The sequence below is a fragment of the Canis lupus genome, chromosome 14 (assembly GCF_048164855.1).
Source record: "Canis lupus baileyi chromosome 14, mCanLup2.hap1, whole genome shotgun sequence".
Taxonomy (NCBI): domain Eukaryota; kingdom Metazoa; phylum Chordata; class Mammalia; order Carnivora; family Canidae; genus Canis; species Canis lupus.
In genome coordinates, this window is record NC_132851.1 from 4,505,141 (window position 1) to 4,522,314 (window position 17,174).

The 17,174-nt window shown below is 48.5% G+C and overlaps 1 long non-coding RNA gene across 1 annotated transcript; it reads right to left on the reverse strand.

The window, feature by feature from the left end:
* Positions 1 to 10,355: 10,355 nt before the first annotated feature.
* LOC140603628 (uncharacterized) lies at positions 10,356 to 15,170 on the reverse strand. Its single transcript, XR_012006545.1, has 3 exons — positions 14,935 to 15,170; positions 12,738 to 12,907; positions 10,356 to 12,481 (listed from the first exon to the last, which is right to left on the reverse strand). It is a non-coding gene; the product is annotated as an uncharacterized lncRNA (long non-coding RNA).
* Between the last annotated feature and the right edge of the window lie 2,004 nt (positions 15,171 to 17,174).

The window sequence follows — 17,174 nt, forward strand, 5'->3', positions numbered from 1 at the left end:
CTGGATAGCCCACTCAACCCACCCACTGCTGGCAACCAAACAGTAGGAGCAAGAAGAAGAACAGAAGACACAAGAACAGGGAAAAGAAGCTCCTCCCTCCTGCACTGTCCCTCCAGTGATCTCCCACTGACAAAGCTTTAACATCATGCCAACTGCAAAGGAGAAATAGCTAAAGGACCCAGAGCCATTTTCACAGATCAGGCAATGAAGTTCGAATTTGGAACCAAAAGGCAATAAATTGCCAAACAGCACAAGTATTTATCTCTTATGATTGTAAAAACCACATTGACAGCTGAGCCATATAGTATACTGTAATCACTCCCTACTTGACTTTCTGGTTTCTCTTGAATTAATACTTGACTTTGTTGCTTTTTGTCTGTTTAATTATCACTAATCCCCAAGTTCTCCCCCTTGTAATTTAAATCTCCCCACCCACTGGGAGCAATAGTCTCAATCCTAATTCTGGCAGCCATTGGTGTCAGGACCATGCAGCAGAGACAACTATTATTATTTGAGGAAGTTCATGCATCTTCAGCAGGATTCCCCACAATGGCCTTGGGGCCAGTTCACATTGAATTTTCACATTGTATTTTCTCTATTGTCTCCTTTCTTCTCCCCAAAGGTAATCTCACAAATATTGTCCCCTCTTCTTCATCGACCCACTGCTCTCCTGGCTTCTTGGCATCACATTTATTAATCAAACACAGCCATAAGTATGGCTGATAAACATGAACAGTGGGGCAACACATTGTCTTAGAAACAAGGGGAGGAACGAATATGACGTGATTCAAATCCATATCATCCACCTCTAGCTTCTTAAAAAGGTCCCCAAACCTTTCTGGAATTTCTGCAATAGGCCTTATCTTCGTACTACACTTTCAGCTTCTTTAAGAACTATCATTTTAGATAAGTAAACCATGTCTTATTCAGCTATATTGCTTTTCTCTTTTAACCACTAGTATCATATCTGAAAGATATTTCTCACAACAAATATACACAATTTCAGCTACCTCTCATAAAAAAAACACATATGATTTTAACCAAACTAAAAAACCCTATAGCTAGACTGGCTCTCATCACTACTTAGAATCTTATTTTTATAGTGACATGATTCCTGAGTTTTGAACAACTGTTTTAAAAACAGATCTTTCAAATTCAAGACATTTGTGGATTGGAAATGCTCATTTTCAAGGTTTGATCATGAAATAGTAAAATTGCTTTTACATTATTAATTAAAATGTATCATGTAATAACACCTCCTATATCCAACACATAAATTTATGTGTTAACAAATTTGTACTATGTTTAAAATAATTTGCATCACAAATATTTGTTTTGTTGCCATGCACACTTTTAGTCCTTTGTAACACAGGGCAAAGGCACATAGTAGGGCATATGAAAGACTTTGGATTAGATGCAAATTTCAATCCAGTTGAATATTTAATCATTAAGATCATTTTATGCTTGTACTTGTTATTATTACATATTGTGTTGTTGTTCCCTAATAATTATTAATGTGTAATATGCCAGCATTACATGTAGCCATTAATCACTGAGTCTGGCTCATCTAAACTCAACCTCTAAAACTCACCCTTCTGCAGGTAGAAGCTTTGTCTCAATCCTTCACTCTCAGGCACAGACATTTCATACTCGCCTTATGCAGGACACTGAGTGGCCCAGACAGATGAAACCCAAGTGTTTTAATTTTTTTTAATTTTTTAAAGATTTTATTTATTTATTCATGAGAGACACAGAGAGAGAGGCAGAGACATAGAGAGAGGGAGAGGGAGAGAGTCCCAACGTGGGACTTTTTTTTTTTTTTTTTTTTTTTTCTTTTCCAACGTGGGACTTGATCCTGGGACTCCGGGATCACAACCTGAGCCAAAGGCAGATGCTCAACCACTGAGCCACCCAGGTGCCCCGAAGCCTAAGTGTTTTAAAGTCCAAATATCTAAATAGGTTTCTTCCACAGATAGGTTTTTTTCCATTGGATTCGAAGATCAAATAACTTTGGGATTCCAAGGAATGTGGAAGCCGTAAGTACACACTCAGAGGAGCTGAGCATAAATTACTACACACAGAATGCTGTTCAAGCATGAAATATTAAGGAACCTCATTGTTTCCTTAAAAAAAAAAATTGACTTTAGTTGTTGGTCTTTTACTGAATGGATTTTCCAGAGACGCAAAAAATAGTTTTCTACAACTAGCACAGAAAGGGGAGGAAGAACACAAGTTTTAACAGACCAATATTTGGGATGGCAAATCCAGACTCCAGTCTCTGGTTAAAGGTTTATGTGCTTAGAGACTATTTTGAAGCTGTATTTAAAGGATAAAATGTTAACCAAAGTACTTTAAGTGGGCAGAGTACTTTAAGAGTCAGACCTTACCCCAAATTAGATTCCAGAATGATCAAAATTTGAATGTAAAATAAGGCAAACCTATAAAAGTTTAAGAAGTGAATGTAATATGTTAATGAATCTCTGGTGAGAGAGGTCTTGCTGAGCTAAACATCACTGAAGCCAAAAAGCATCAAGAATATGATGGATAGCTCTGACCACATGAAAATCCAAGATCTTTCTGCTATGGACTGAATGTTTATATCCCCACAAAAGTCATGTGTTGAAGCCCTAATTCTCAGTGTGATTGTATCTGGAGATGGGGCCTTGGTGAGGTAGTTAGGGTCAGATGAGGTCATGAGGGTGGGTCCTCATGATGGAATTAGTTACTGATAGAAAGAAACACCAGAGGGCTTGCTCTCTCCCAGCCATGCTAGGTCACAGCAAGAGAGTGGCTGTCTGCAAGCCAGGAAGAAAGCTGTCACAGGAAACTGACCCTGCTGGCACTCGATTCTTGGACTTCTGACCTCCAAAACTATAAGAAAATAAAATTCTATTTTTTAAAAAGATGTTATTTATTTATTTGACACACAGAGAGAAAGAGAGCACTAGTAAGGGGGAGCAGCAAGCAGAGAGAGAGGGAGAAGCAGATTCTCCACTAAGTGAGGAGCCTGATGCGGGGCTCAGTCTCAGGATTCTGGATCATGACCTGAGCCAAAGGCAGATACTTAACTGGCTGAGCCACCCAGGTGCCCTAGATTTCTATTTTTTAAGGCTTCCAATCTATGTCTTCCATTATGGCAACCTGAGCAGACTAATACACAGCCTAAGGAAAGTTTAAAAACCAGAAATGTAGAAAAAAATATTGCACCATATGTCATAGGAAACATGTTTATACTCTAAAATATGTAATTTTTTTTCAAATCAGCTAGAATAACACAAATATCTTAATAGCAAAATAAGCAAATGACACAGAGACGATTTATGAAAGAACTATAAATTGTGTATAAACAAAAGCTCTATATCATTACTGTGATAGTTAGAACAATGGCCCCCAAGAAGATGTCATGTCCTAATCCCCAGAACCTGTGACTGTTACTTTAAATAGCAAAAGAGATTTTGCAGAAGTGTTTACAAAATGGACTTTGAGTTGGGGAGGTTATTCTGGGTTATTGGGGTGGGCCCAAACTAATTGCCAAGGGTCCTTGTAGGAGGGTCAGAGTCAGGGAAAGAGATGTGAGGATCGAAGGGTGTGGGCATGATTGTTTTGAAGATGGAGGAAGGGGCCATGAGCCAAGGAAGGCAGGTGGCTTCTAGAAGCTGGAGAAAGCAAAGAAATAGATTCTCCACTGGAGCTCCTAGAAAGGAATACAACCCTGCGGCATGTTGATTTTAGCCCAGTGAGACCCGTGTTGAACTTCTGAGTTCCAGACTGGTAAGATAATAAATCTGCATTCTTTTAAGTCAACAAGTTTGTGGTAATCTGTTACAGCAGCAATAAGAAACGAATGCAACTGCTAATCAAAGAAATATAAATTAAAAGAGTGATATTTTTGGATTTAGATCAGTATAGATAGAAAATGTTGGTGTGGGGAATATAGGCACAAATATGCTCTTCGTAGGAATGCATCAGTGTGCCCTTTCAGGGGAGACCTCATTCGGCAGTATGTATCAGATCTTCATAAACATGCGTTCTCTTTGACCGAACAATTTTATCTTTCTTTGACTATATGCTAAAGCACCTCATTTCCAGCTGCATTTAGTGGTGGGTCTCTTTCTTCACATCAAATATAGCAGAGAGAAATGAGCCTGTCATTGTTGAAGCAGGGTTAGGGGCTGCAGTCCTGATGCTTGGCCTCTACCTCCCCTCTGCAGGAGCCCCTCAGGCAATTGCATGGGCTCCACAGGATACGTTTTGAGAACCACTGAGCTGGGGGAATTACAAGCAAACTGAAGCCCACAACACACGAGGATGCTTATCTCAATATTGCTTATAATTGCCAAAAATTAGAAACCACTTGCTTACCCCTCAAAAAAGTGACTAATTTATTAGAGTTTATAAATTAGTATATAATACCATGCACCTATTTAAAATGATGAGACATATCCTTATTGAAATGTAAAGAGTTATGCAATTTACTGAGTAGGAAAATACAAAATATCTTTGCATGCTAAGATTTATCTCATACATATATAAGACACATATAGGAAAGATGTATAAAGGACATAAAAAAATGTTCAACATCACTCATCATTAGGGAAATGCAAATCAAAACCACAATGAGATCACTTTACACCTGTCAGAATGGCTAAAATAAAAAACACAAGAAACAACAAGTCCTGGCGAGGATGTAGAGAAAAAGGAAGCCTCCTACACTGTTGGTGGTAAAGCAAACTGATGCAGCCACTGTGGAAAATAGAATGGAGATTCTGCAAGAAATTAAAAATAGATCTTCCATACCATCTAGGAATTCCACTACTGGGTATTGACCCAAAGAATATAAAAGCACTAATTCGAAAAGATATATGTACCCTTATTTTTCCTGCAGCATTATTTATAATAGCCAAATAATGGAAGCAACCCAAATGTCCATCGACTGATGAATGGATAAAGAAGATGGTGTGGGGGATCCCTGGGTGGCTCAGCAGTTTGGCGCCTGCCTTTGGCCCAGAGTGTGATCCTGGAGTCCCGGGATCGAGTCCCGCGTCGGGCTCCTGGCATGGAGCCTGCTTCTCCCTCTTCCTGTGTCTCTGCCTCTCTCTCTCTCTCTCTATGTCTATCATAAATAAATAAATAAATAAATAAATAAATAAATAAATAAATAAATATTTAAAAAAAATAATAAAGCTGGCTTCTAAAAAGCCTTGGCATCCTTTCTCTTTAAAAAAGAAGAAGAAGAAGAAGAAGAAGAAGAAGAAGAAGAAGAAGAAGAAGAAGAAGAAGAAGAAGAAGAAGAAGAAGAAGAAGAAGAAGAGGAGGAGGGGATCCCTAGGTGGCTCAGTGGTTGAGCGCCTGCCTTTGGCCCAGGGCGTGATCCTGGAGTCCCAGGATCAAGTCCCACGTTGGGCTCCCTGCATGGAGCCCGCTTCTCCCCCTGCCTATGTCTCTGCCTCTCTCTATGTGTCTCTCATGAATAAATAAATAAAATCTTTAAAAAAAAAAAAGATGGTGTGTGTGTGTGGGTGTGTGTTAATGGAATATTACCCACCCCTTAAAAAAAAGAATGAAATCTTGCCATTTGCAACAACGTGGATGGATCTACATAATGTTATGCTAAGTGAAATAAATCAGTCAGAGAAAGATAAATACCATACGATTTCACTTCTTTGGAATATAAGAAACAAATGAACAAAGAAAGAGACAAAACAAATAGCCTCTTGATTATAGAGATATTGTGATGAATTGTAATATTATTGAATCACTATATTGTACACCTTAAACTAGTATAACACTATACATTAATTATACTAGAATTTTAAAAATTTTTAAATAAAATTTTAAAAAGTAGAAATGATAGTAAAAACCAAGTGAGGATAAAAAAGAAAGAAAAGAAAAGATGTATAGAGGGATATAGATCAAAACATTAGCAATGGCTATCTCTGTGTGGTGCAATTAAGATGAGTTACTTTCTTCTTTATAACTTTATGTATTTTAAAAAATGAATACATATTTTATAATCAGAAAAAATCAGGTTATACATTGAATAACAATGAGCAAGAAACGAATGAATGGCCAGCATGTGTGTGAGAGAGAGAAAGAAGAGGGGAAAAGGAGAAAGTGTGGGGAGGTGCAGTGGTGAGATACAAACAGATATTTTATGTGACAAGGTTTGAACAAAGCCCCTAATGCTGGGCCTTCCATTTGCCCCACTAACTCCACTTTCTCCCTTTTCCTTTCTTTTCTGTGCCTGGGGAGGCAGACCCACGTGGGCACCACTGATGACTTCCTGGGCCTATTGGCCACTGCCTGGGTTTTCCAAATGGGGGTGCACTGGCAAAGATCAGAGAGTGGAAGCATGAGATCAGGATATATTCCCCAAGTTCCTTCCCTGAACCAATGCCAAGGATATGCTGCAGGCTGTAGACTGTGTCCTTCTAGCAAATTCCACAGCTCCTGTTTGGAGGCCCTGTCCAGGCAGCCATCATCCCCTCTGTATACCCCCCTCATTCCCCATCAAGTGTAGTGCTATAAAGTTTCTCGCTTTGGTCAACCCCCGGGTTCTGTGTGATCGCTTACTTGTTTCTGGGAATTCTCCCCATAACTTTGTAAATTGCTCATTTTGAGTGTACCATCTGTTTCCAGCAGGGATCTTGACTAATACACAAGTGTGTGTGTGTGTGTGTGCGTGCGTGTGCATGCGTGCATGCGTGTGTGTGTGTTTAAGCTACTATCAAGAGAAATAGTTTTCTTCCAAATATCCTATAGTTATATCTAAACGTTCTATTTTGTTCTATAAATACACAGCCAGTATGTAACATACATCTCAGTCCACAATTACAGGTACCAAATACTTTTGTCATTTTCTATAGCTCGATTTAATATCTATTTTGCATCTCCATCCCACTGGGGTGGCAAAACATAGGGTCGCCCAGTGTGGGATTTACTCCTCCACCTCTTTCCCCAGTCTGGTATCTGAGTAATGGAGAGTCTCCTGCTATCGAGGTGCTGCTGGTCGGTGGGATGTCATCTGGCCACGTGGGCAGCTGCCAGGCCACCCCGTGCCCCGCTTTGTTCTCAGTCAGCAATTCAAGAGGTTTGGTGAGCCTTCTACTTCTATGCTATCCACACATTTCTATGCGGTTTTTGTGTTACTCTGGGGCATGGGAAAGTCTGGGAGGCTGCGTAAGCCCCACCTGTCAGGTCAGGCGTGCAGCCACTTTTTCTCTAGTCTTGCCACTTCCTCGGGGCGCTGCCAGGGAAGCATAACACCAGTCCCACTGCTGCTTTCACTCTGGCTTTCCACAGCATATCTCAGAGTCTCCCCGGGTCTCAGCCTGTGGTCTCTTGGGGACCCACCAATGCCCATCCTTAAATTGTTTCTCTTGCAGGGTTATTTCCCCTCCAGCCAAGGAAACTTATTTTCTAGTCTGTATTGTGGGGAAGCTTCCTCATTGCCTATTCTCCTAAATACTCGGCTTAATAGATGCTCAAGCTATGTAGGTTCATCTGTAAGGCTAATTTGGTAGTAATTATGAAGTTGGTACAAAACATAATCACTTCAGAAAAGTTCAGCATTAAAAAAAAGAAAAGTTCAGCATTGTGACGGGTGTGTAGAGGATGTTAGATTCATTCTATCCTAATTTTCTCTTTCACACACTGTACACAATCATGTGCATTTAAAACTTTGGGGAGGGACGCCTGGGTGGCTCAGTGGTTGACCATCTGCCTTTCGCCTAAGGCATGATCCCGGGGTCCCAGGATCGAGTCCCATATCGAAGTTACTGCTTCTCCCTCTGCCTGTGTCTCTGACTCTCTGTGTGTCTCTCAGGAATAAAATCTTAAAAAAAATAAATAATAAAACTTTGGGGAGAACAGGCTTCAGGCAGGCATATGGCACTTTTTAATGAAAGACAATACTGTACTCTTACAAGGGAAAATCCTGTACATTCCTTTTCTTTCAAAGTAGTTTAATGCAAGTTTTCCAATTTGGGTATGTACAAAAGTTTCACAAATTAGAACTTCTTAAAAGTCACTTATTTGGAGAGAAACTGCTAGGCCTGCAGATATAATTTTCTGCCACTAGATGTCTCTGAGTCTTAAAGTAGCACAGCAATGAGGTTTGTGTCTATTTATATACACACAGCACCTACCTCCCAGTTACAGTTTCATAATCCTCTTATGTAATGCTGGGTCCTCAGCTACAGTTAATCATCAGTTGGGAAATGGGTGGGGGAAGGGTGTCCCAAGGGCTGTATGCCCCCACGACAGGGCCAGAAATGCTGAGAGAAGGGTCTGTTCTTGTGTGACCACACAGAACCTCCCGGTTCTGAAATTTGCCCATGCCCTGGGCAGGGAAGGCATGGGCAGGGAAAACAGAGCTGCCTGTGACATGTGACCAGCTGGATGCAAAGACCAAATCATCCTTTCTTACAGATTGGAACCAGCAGAGGAGCTAGTGGGCTGAGTAACAGCTCAGCCCTGCATCTGTCCCCTGGCTGCAGGCGCCACTTAAAACCCTCCCACCCGCCACACCTGCCCCCCATCTGCTGGGGGACCAGGGAACCCCACAGCCAGCAAATGCCACAGAATTCTCTCCAGACTCCTATACATATTGTCAAGGCATCTCACCAATCTGTTTTCTATGGTACTTTCCTTTTTTTTTTTTTTTTTTTTTTTTAAGATTTTGCCTATTTATTCATGAGAGACACAGAGAGAGGGGCAGAGACATAGGCAGAGGGAGAAGCAGGCTCCCTGCAGGGAGCTCGATGTGGGACTCGATCCTGGGACCCCAGGATCACGACCTGAGCCAAAGGCAGGTGCTCAACTGCTGAGCCACCGAAGCATCCTCTCTATGGTGCTTTCCTGCACGTGTCTGTCTGCCAGCCTGGACAGACACTCCCGGAGGGTACAGACTGCTCCTGTTCATCTTTGCAGCCCCTACAGCACCACGTCCAGTGCTTTCTATGAAGGTATATAGTGGATGTCTGTTGCAGCCAATGCATGATCATGGATGATGTGAGAAGGCTGATGAAATTATTCACCACGGATGAGATTTTGAACCTTAAAAAAAATAGCTCAAGTCCTCCAATAACAGAAATCACCTTAAATGAATGCCCACCCCAATGGTTATTTGGAAGCTGATTTATGCAGCTCCTTAAAGCCTATCATTTCAGTGCAAGAGTTAAACGTGTGTACTGTATAGTAAGAATCCCTGGGGTGAACCTGAGCCCCAATATCTATTAGTTCTGTGACCTTGTGGCAGGAGACAGGTAATCTCTGGCTCAGTTATGAACAATCACAGTATTCATTCCATAGATTTGTGAAGATTCAGTAAGTTAATTTTCATCACCTGCTTCACATAGCTCCTGGCACACCGTCATGGCTCAATAATGGTTAAAAGCTGGGGACCAAAGTGACAATGCCTCCAGTTCAAACCCTTCTCTGTTTAATTTAGACAGGTTACATAAACTCTCCAGGCCTCAGTTCTCTAGTCTGTAAAGTGGGGATAATGCTACTTAGTTCATAGGGGGAATAAGTGACGTAAGCTACCAACCCACGTTAGCTAATATCAGCATCACACTTCAGTCCTTACAACATTAAGCAAACAGCTCGAGGACAGAGTGGTCAAGAGATCAGGCGTCGGTCATGACAACACATTCACAATATTGGCAACTCCTCATTTTTCTTTAACTCCTTACTTTTGTATGATTTTGTAAAGCAGTTTATATTTATTATTTTACTTGGATCCTAAAGCCCTTCTGGCTCATTTTAATCCAGAGGATGCTGATAATTAGTAAAACAAATGGTTTCAGGCTTCCTTGTTCCATCAGAGGACAAGGAAAGCCAAGAATGAAGGTAGTTGGGCAAAGGAGAGAAAGGAAGGAAGGAAGGAAGGAAGGAAGGAAGGAAGGAAGGAAGGAAGGAAGGAAGGAAGGAAGGAAGGAAGGAGAGGTGACGAGTCGTAAGCTCTATCCTTCAGCGGTGGCTCCTACCCTGTTCCAGTTGGTGGAATTGTTCATGGCTCTTTTGAAAACACAGTGGGAGCTGTGAATACTCACCCAGAAAACTATACATGAACACAACATTTTCACAGCATTTGCACAGGGTCAGACTGCGATCTGGTGCAAGCGATCATTTGCGTCCCTTTCCAATTAATTTCTTAACAAATGCTTATTTAATATTTACTACTAGTGGCAGAGAGAAGCTAATTTTGTATTCATAAAACTCATGCTTCTCTTTGTGCTTGAGATTAGAATTTATCACATACGCACAGTTTTCTGAACCTCTGAACTTCTTTTTTTTTTTTTGTAAGATTTATTTATTTATTCATGAGAGATACAGACTGACAGAGAGGCAGAAACACAGGCAGAGAGAGTAGCAGGCTCGTCCCAGGAGCCCGATGCGGGATTCGATCCCAGATCCTGGGATCACGACCTGGGCCGAAGACAGGCACCCAACTGCTGAGCCACCCAGGTGTCCCACCTCTGAACTTCTTTAAATGTTAAATAAGTGACGAATTTCTGGCAGTCAGCACAGCTCCATGAAATACGCCATTGGCTGTGAACATTAGGCAGCTGTCCCCTGGCTGGGCACCATGCAAAAATACTCAACAAAAAGGATTCCAATGAGGGATGTTCTCTTTGTTTGCTTGAGGCTGAGAGCAAGGGCAGCTCAAGTGTTTCCGCTCAGGCACCCTAGTTAGCAGGTACCATCTTTCTGATTTATCCTCATGCTGTCTGGGGGCACTTTACAGACGAACACCTCAGCACCGGCTCACCTACCCATCCTTTAATACAGAGTACGGTTCAGGGCCCAGGTGAAGACCCATGGGCTGAACAGTCAGGTTTAAACACCAAGGAGCTCAAGGAGCTCAAGGAGCTCTTCCTATATGCAAATGCCTCACTCCTCACCTGATGTTCAAGGTGATGGCATTAGGGGTGTGAGGGGGAAACAATAGGAAAATTGTGACTCTACCTGCAAGCCAAGGAGAGGGGATTCATTATGCCTCCATTGGAGGCTTTGAGAAGGCGACTCAGGTCTCAGCTGACTCAGGACAGCTGAGAAGCCGGCTGTTCCCGGGCTTCCACACTTTGCCTGCAGTGCTGACATCCCTGAACGCAGGTCTGAGCCACCCCCTCTGCCAGTCTGGGCAGTGTCTCTGGTTTAGATACTAGGTCGGGGCACAGGCTGTTTAGGGCCCAGGGAGAGCATGCTGGGGGAGCTGAGGGGCATACTTTTAAGTCACGTCTTGGGAGACGAGCACAGGAAGCAACTGGTAGACCTCGGGCCAGGCTGGAGAGGACAGTGGCGGGGAGGCAGGTTAGCTGAGAGAGCTGGGGTTGGGGTTGGGGGTGAGTTTTCTCATCAGCTTTCACAGCCAGGAATCCACAGGTCTAACATGACCAAGATTTGGTTCATCCCCAGCGCACAGGGTGCTGCTAGTCAGCAAGTTCACGCTGCAGTGAACGCTTTGTGTAGGCCATCAGATCAGCGTCAGAGGGCCGGGGCCTCCCGGCTGTCTGGCTTCGGGCGTCCAGGTGGTTTTGCTGATGCTGACCAACTCGGCGATGGGGCGGCCAGAAAAGAAGGGCCTCCAGGCTGCTCCCTGGCCGGGTGGGCAGCAGGATTTGTCTGTACTGGGACAGTGACACACCTCAGTGGAGAAGGCAATGCTCAGTAAAGCAGAGGCCCTCCCCGCAGGTACCTGCTTCGTCTGGGAACTTGCAAGAGATGCACATGCTCAGGCCCACGCAGGCGCACTGAAGCAGAAGCTCTGGGGTTGCGGCGTGGTGTACTAGTCCTCCCAGGGGATTCTGATGCACTCCAGTTTGGGAATCACTGAGATGGGCCCCACAGTCATGTCCTACCTAGCCTGCCTCCTCCATGTGCCTTGGGGGCTCCTGTGGGCAGGCAAGGATCTAGTTGTGCAATTGCAAGATTCCCCCCAAATCACACAGCTACCCAGCTTTCACTGTTGGGGATCAGCACAGGCCAAAAGGTTATCTCTTCACCCTGCCCTGCCCACAGCAGCCACGGGTGGTGGGACTCAGGAGTGTAAGTGGGAAGGCTGTGTGCCTGAGGCGTACGCTGGTCTCAGCTCCAGGAGCTGAGGAGACTGGGCGACCCTGCACTCGTCCAGGTCCTCAAGGAAGATGTGGCCAAGGGGCTTCTGGGCAGGAAGGTGGGGTTACAAATGCAGGCAGGAAAACCTGCTTCCCTCACCCCTTCCGGTGGCCCACTTAATCCGAGATAAAGGAACAGGGAAGGTGGCCTGACATTTCTGTGACTTCCTGGTGGCTGAGGCAGGATTAATGTTCCCTGCTAAAGACCCCAGGCTTTGACTAGCCATGGGGCACCCTGTGCTTTCGCCTAGAGCCAGGGGAGCAGTACAGGGGCAGAGCAGACTTTATCAGCTCCAAGACGCAGAAGCAGTCTGTCGGACTACACCCAGCAGAGGTGACTCAGCCCCCAGGAGTCCAAGAGCCTAGAGAGACAGAGGAGCACAGAGGTCGCACCTGCACCTCCTCCGGAGGGCCCACATCACTCAGAGGGCAGGACCTGCAGTCATGATGCTCCAGCAGAGGAACCAAATGAGCACAGAATGCAGAGTGTCTGAGCAGTTGGTCTTCATCCTGACCCTCTATTTACCGGAACAGATTCCTTAGCAGCATTTCCATCGGGAGAGTTCAAAATAAAAACAACCAGGAAAACAATTCCCAAAACAAAGTTCTACAGCTTACCAGTTTTCACTTTTAAGTGTCCATTTGGCTAGAGGGCAATACTGTCTTTGCAGAGTGGGATGGTGGAGCATCCAAACCCTGGAGTCAGGCTATCCGCGTTTGAAGCCCAGCTCTGCCATCCACCAGCGGCGAGACCTTAGTTCACTAACCTCTCTGGTCTGTTTCTCGCTCTGTAAAACAGGGTTGTTAATAATAGCCGCCCCCCAGGGGCATCATAAAAATGAAATGAGTAAATATTCATAAGATGCTTAGAAAAGTAGTGGGATCCCTGGGAGGCCCAGCAGTTTAGCGCCTGCCTTCGGCGGCCCAGGGCGTGATCCTGGGGTCCCAGGATGGAGTCCCGAGTCGGGATCCCCGCAGGGAGCCTGCTTCTCCCTCTGCCTCTCCCCTGCTTCTCCTCTGCCTCGGTCTCCCTGTGTTTCTCATGAATGAATAAATAAAATCTTTAAAAAAAGATGCTTAGAAAAGTAGCTGGCACATAGCGATGTGTGCGTGTTAGAGGACTGTTAAGCGCAGTATGTGAGTTTTAAGTAAGGTTTCAAGGGAGTCATGGTGGCCTTCCGACGCGTCCGCAAGGCTAGGCTGAACTACATTTCCCAGGACTTCCTTGGCTGCGGGCTCTGCTTAGAGCGGCCACGAGGGAGAGTCTGCAGCAAGGACCGGCGGGGGCGGGGGCTCGGCTCCCTGCGTGCGGCGCGGCGCGGCGCGGCGCGGCGCGGCTCGGCTCGGCTCGGCTCGGCTCGGCTCGGCTCGGCTCGGCTCGGCTCGGCTCGGCTCGGCTCGGCTCGGCTCGGCTCGGCTCGGCTCGGCTCGGCTCGGCTCGGGAGTCCCGCCGGCTCCTCCGCGGGCTGAGCACCGCCGCAGGGCTGCAGCGCCCCGCCCCGCCCCGCCCCGCCCCGCCCGGCCTCCCCCCGCCCCGCCCCGCCCCGCCTCTCCTCGCCCCGCCCCGCCCCCCGCCCCGCTTCGTCTCCCCCCGCCCCGCCGCCGCCGCCCCGGTCCGTGACCTCCCGACGCCTGCCTCGGGACTTCAGGCTGGTCGGGAAGTTCCCAAATCAGAGCGCTCGGAAAACAGGGCAGAAAGGGATCACGTGAGGAGAAATAATGTCCTCGGGCTGAAGGGCATAAATCGTCACAGCAGAATGTTCGTGATGCGCCAAGGACCGCTTCTGCCGGGCCAGTGCCGGGGGGGGAGGGGCGGTGGGGCAGCCCCGAGAAGGGCGGCCCGCCCGGCGGCGACAGCCAGGCCGGTTCGCGAACAGGGGACGAGCGCGCCACACCACGTGCTCCGTCCTCGCCCGGAAGAACCCGGGATTCCGCGGCCGCACGCGGGCCGAGCGCAGGCCCCGCCCCCGCCCCCCGGTCCCCGCCCCCCCGGGTCGCCGGGCCCGCGCCGCCAGACCAGCAGCCGCACCGGCCGCGGCGCGGGCAGCCACGCTCTGGGGGACGTGGCGGGAACGCGGACCCCGAGGCAGCGCGGCCGGCGGACCCGCCCCGCGGGGACCGTGTGACACGGTGAACGCCCACGCGAGGGGGAGACACGGCGGGAGGCCGCTGACCTTCCGACCTCCGGGCCGCAGCAGCCCCGGGGGCGACCCCGGGTAACCCGAGGGGGGCAGGGGCGAGGGGCGCCCGGCACGGTCGCGGGGAGCGCAGGGGGAGGCGCCGGGCGGCGGTGGCAGCGTCGGCTGCACCAAAGGTTTGAAGCTTTGACTCCGCGATTCCACCGCCGGAATCCACTCCGCAGAAGCGCTCGCAGCCTCGTCGTCCGCCAGGCGGGGGCCCGGGGCCGCAGCGGCTCCGACCCCCCACCCCCGGCGCTGCGGGAGGCCCACCCCACCCCACTCCACCCCCACCCCCACCTCCACCCCATCCCCACCCCACCTCCACCCCACCTCCACCCCATCCCCACCCCCACCTCCACTCCACCCCCACCCCCACCTCCACCCCACCCCCACCCCACCTCCACCCCACCTCCACCCCACCTCCACCCCACCTCCACCCCATCCCCACCCCCACCTCCACCCCCACCCCCACCTCCACCCCCACCCCACTCCACCCCATCCCCACCCCACCGCCACCCCCACCCCCACCCCCGCCGCCGGCCGAGCCTCCGCGGACGCGGCCTTCCCTCCAGACGCCCGCCCCGGAATCGGGAGCTGCTTGCCTTCTCTTCCCAGGCTAGTCTACTTTTACATACAGTGTTCCTTTCAGAACAGGGCTCGGGCCCCCCGTCGAGCCCTTTTACTCCAGAGTGGACACCATCGGTTGCCTTAGCTCCCCCGGGACCGCGGCCAGACGCGGCCGCTCGGCTCCCCCGCGGCACTGCCCTCCGTCCCGGGAGAGCCGTCAGAGGGGTCAGCAGCCTCGGCTTTGGAGGACAAACATCCTCTGTGTACCAGCCTTAGTCATCTGAACTCGCCCACACTTGTCACTCTGTCACCCAAGTCAAAATAAAGCACTTCTAGTTCAAGTCGCCTCTTCCGGAGGGAGATGTCTATTTGATCCCCCAATGAGACCTGTGATTCAGCTGAGAGCCGACTCTGCTCTGTGAATGTTTCGTGTCACTCGGTGTTAGGCAGCCTGCCTCTCTCTCCTCCTTGGGATCCAGTGCCAAGTGTTGAAGATGTGGTCGCGTGCAGTTTTAATGTAGAGGGACAGGGTGGCAGCGTCACCTCCTCTTCCTGGCTCCCCTGGCCCAGGAGAAAGGGCAGGGCTAGCGCTGGCTTCCTAGGCCCGGAAACACGCTCTCGGTCCCAGGCTACGGCCTCCCGCCCCCCAGGCCTCTGGTCCAAGCTGCCTTGGGGTATTGCCCACCCATGAAGCTGCTTTCCTAAGTTTACTCATAGGAAGGGGAACCGGTGGGGGGAAAGGGCTCTTCATGGAACGCAGATCAAACGGAAGGGCCTGCAGAGCCTAGGTCTGCACACACCTTTCTATGGCTGATGGGGAGAATGTGGACACCTGCAATTCCTCTTCTCTGGTTATCTGTTGTTCACTGCAAGCTGCCCCTTCCTCTGACAAAGCATGTTCCTTAAGGGCACCTGGGTAGCTCAGGGCGTGATCCTGGGGTCCCGGGATCGAGTCCCACATCGGACTCCCTACATGGAGCCTGCTTCTCCCTCTGCCTGTGTCTCTGCTCCTCTCTCTGCATCTCTCATGAATAAATAAATTCATCTTTAAAAAAGATTTTAAAAATTAAAATCTTTAAAAGAATCAACATATTCCTTAATCAATGCCATGTGAACTGTGGCATTGACCCCAATCCCTGGTGCAGGACAAGTAGGATCAGGAAAGACACAGCCTGCTTGGCACTGCATGATGCCTGCAGTCACGAGAGCGGGCCTGCTAGCAGGGCAGGGCTTCCCGGGGTCGCACAGGGACTTGACAGCACCCAGCAACATGCAGGTGCACCGGGCCACGCAGCAGACAGTCCTACAGGTCTCTCCTCCTATGCCTGCTCCCCTCTGAAGGTCAGAAAGCAGATCTTATGACCCCTGATTTATACAGGGGCAGCCTGAGGTACAGAGGTTAAGTGCCTTATCCCGGGTCCTGGTCATTAAGCGATGAGACTGGGATTGAAATCCAAAGTTATCTGACTGTAAAGTCTTACTGCTTTATTCCATGTGCTCGCTGCCTTACTGAACAAATGTGGCCGGGCAACTACCAAGGATCCTTGACACCTTTTAAGGACTTCAAGGCTATGAGGAAGGAAAAAAGAGCCAAAAGGCGTTTCTTCTCAGAAAGCTGGGGGGAATATGCATGCCCTCTGGAGCTAGAAAATGAATGTGTGAGTGGGTATATGAATGTGCTCGCCGTATTACAAACAGAGCCACCCACCACTGCTTCCTCGTGAGTTTTCTCTTCCTTCCTACCCTGTGGCCCACCTCCGCCATCCCCATGGGGTGCCTGCTCCCTTTCTTGGGCAGCATGTTGAGGGAGCCCCGAAGTGCGCACCCTGAGTCCCAAGACAAGTCAGACCCTCAGGAGCTCCGGGTGCCTCTTCTCTAGGGGAATGAGAGGCACACGTCCAGAGGTGTTGTGAGGCCCAGAGGTCAGGCGCCTGCAAACAGCCTGGTGAGCATGCGGCGTGGCCTCCGGAGGATGACTTTGGGACGATTATGGTTTGTGGTTCTCCATCTCTCCACAGAGACCCGGCAGAGACCTGGCTCTGCCACAGGGACACTGGACGGACAGGCCTGGCCCCTGCCTCTCAGGTGTGAAAGCGCCCCACGGTGTGCGTCCCTTCTCTCCTGGTCACCCCTCCCATGCTGACGCTGCTAAATCACCCCCAGCAACGAGAATGTCACAGACAACTCCGAACTGCAAAAAGGGAAGTTTATTCTACTGAACATAACTTGGTTCATATCCTCATTTCTGGTCTGAGAGACCAATTCACCCCCACCTTAATGACGTTTTCCTCCCCACCAGCTAGTAGAC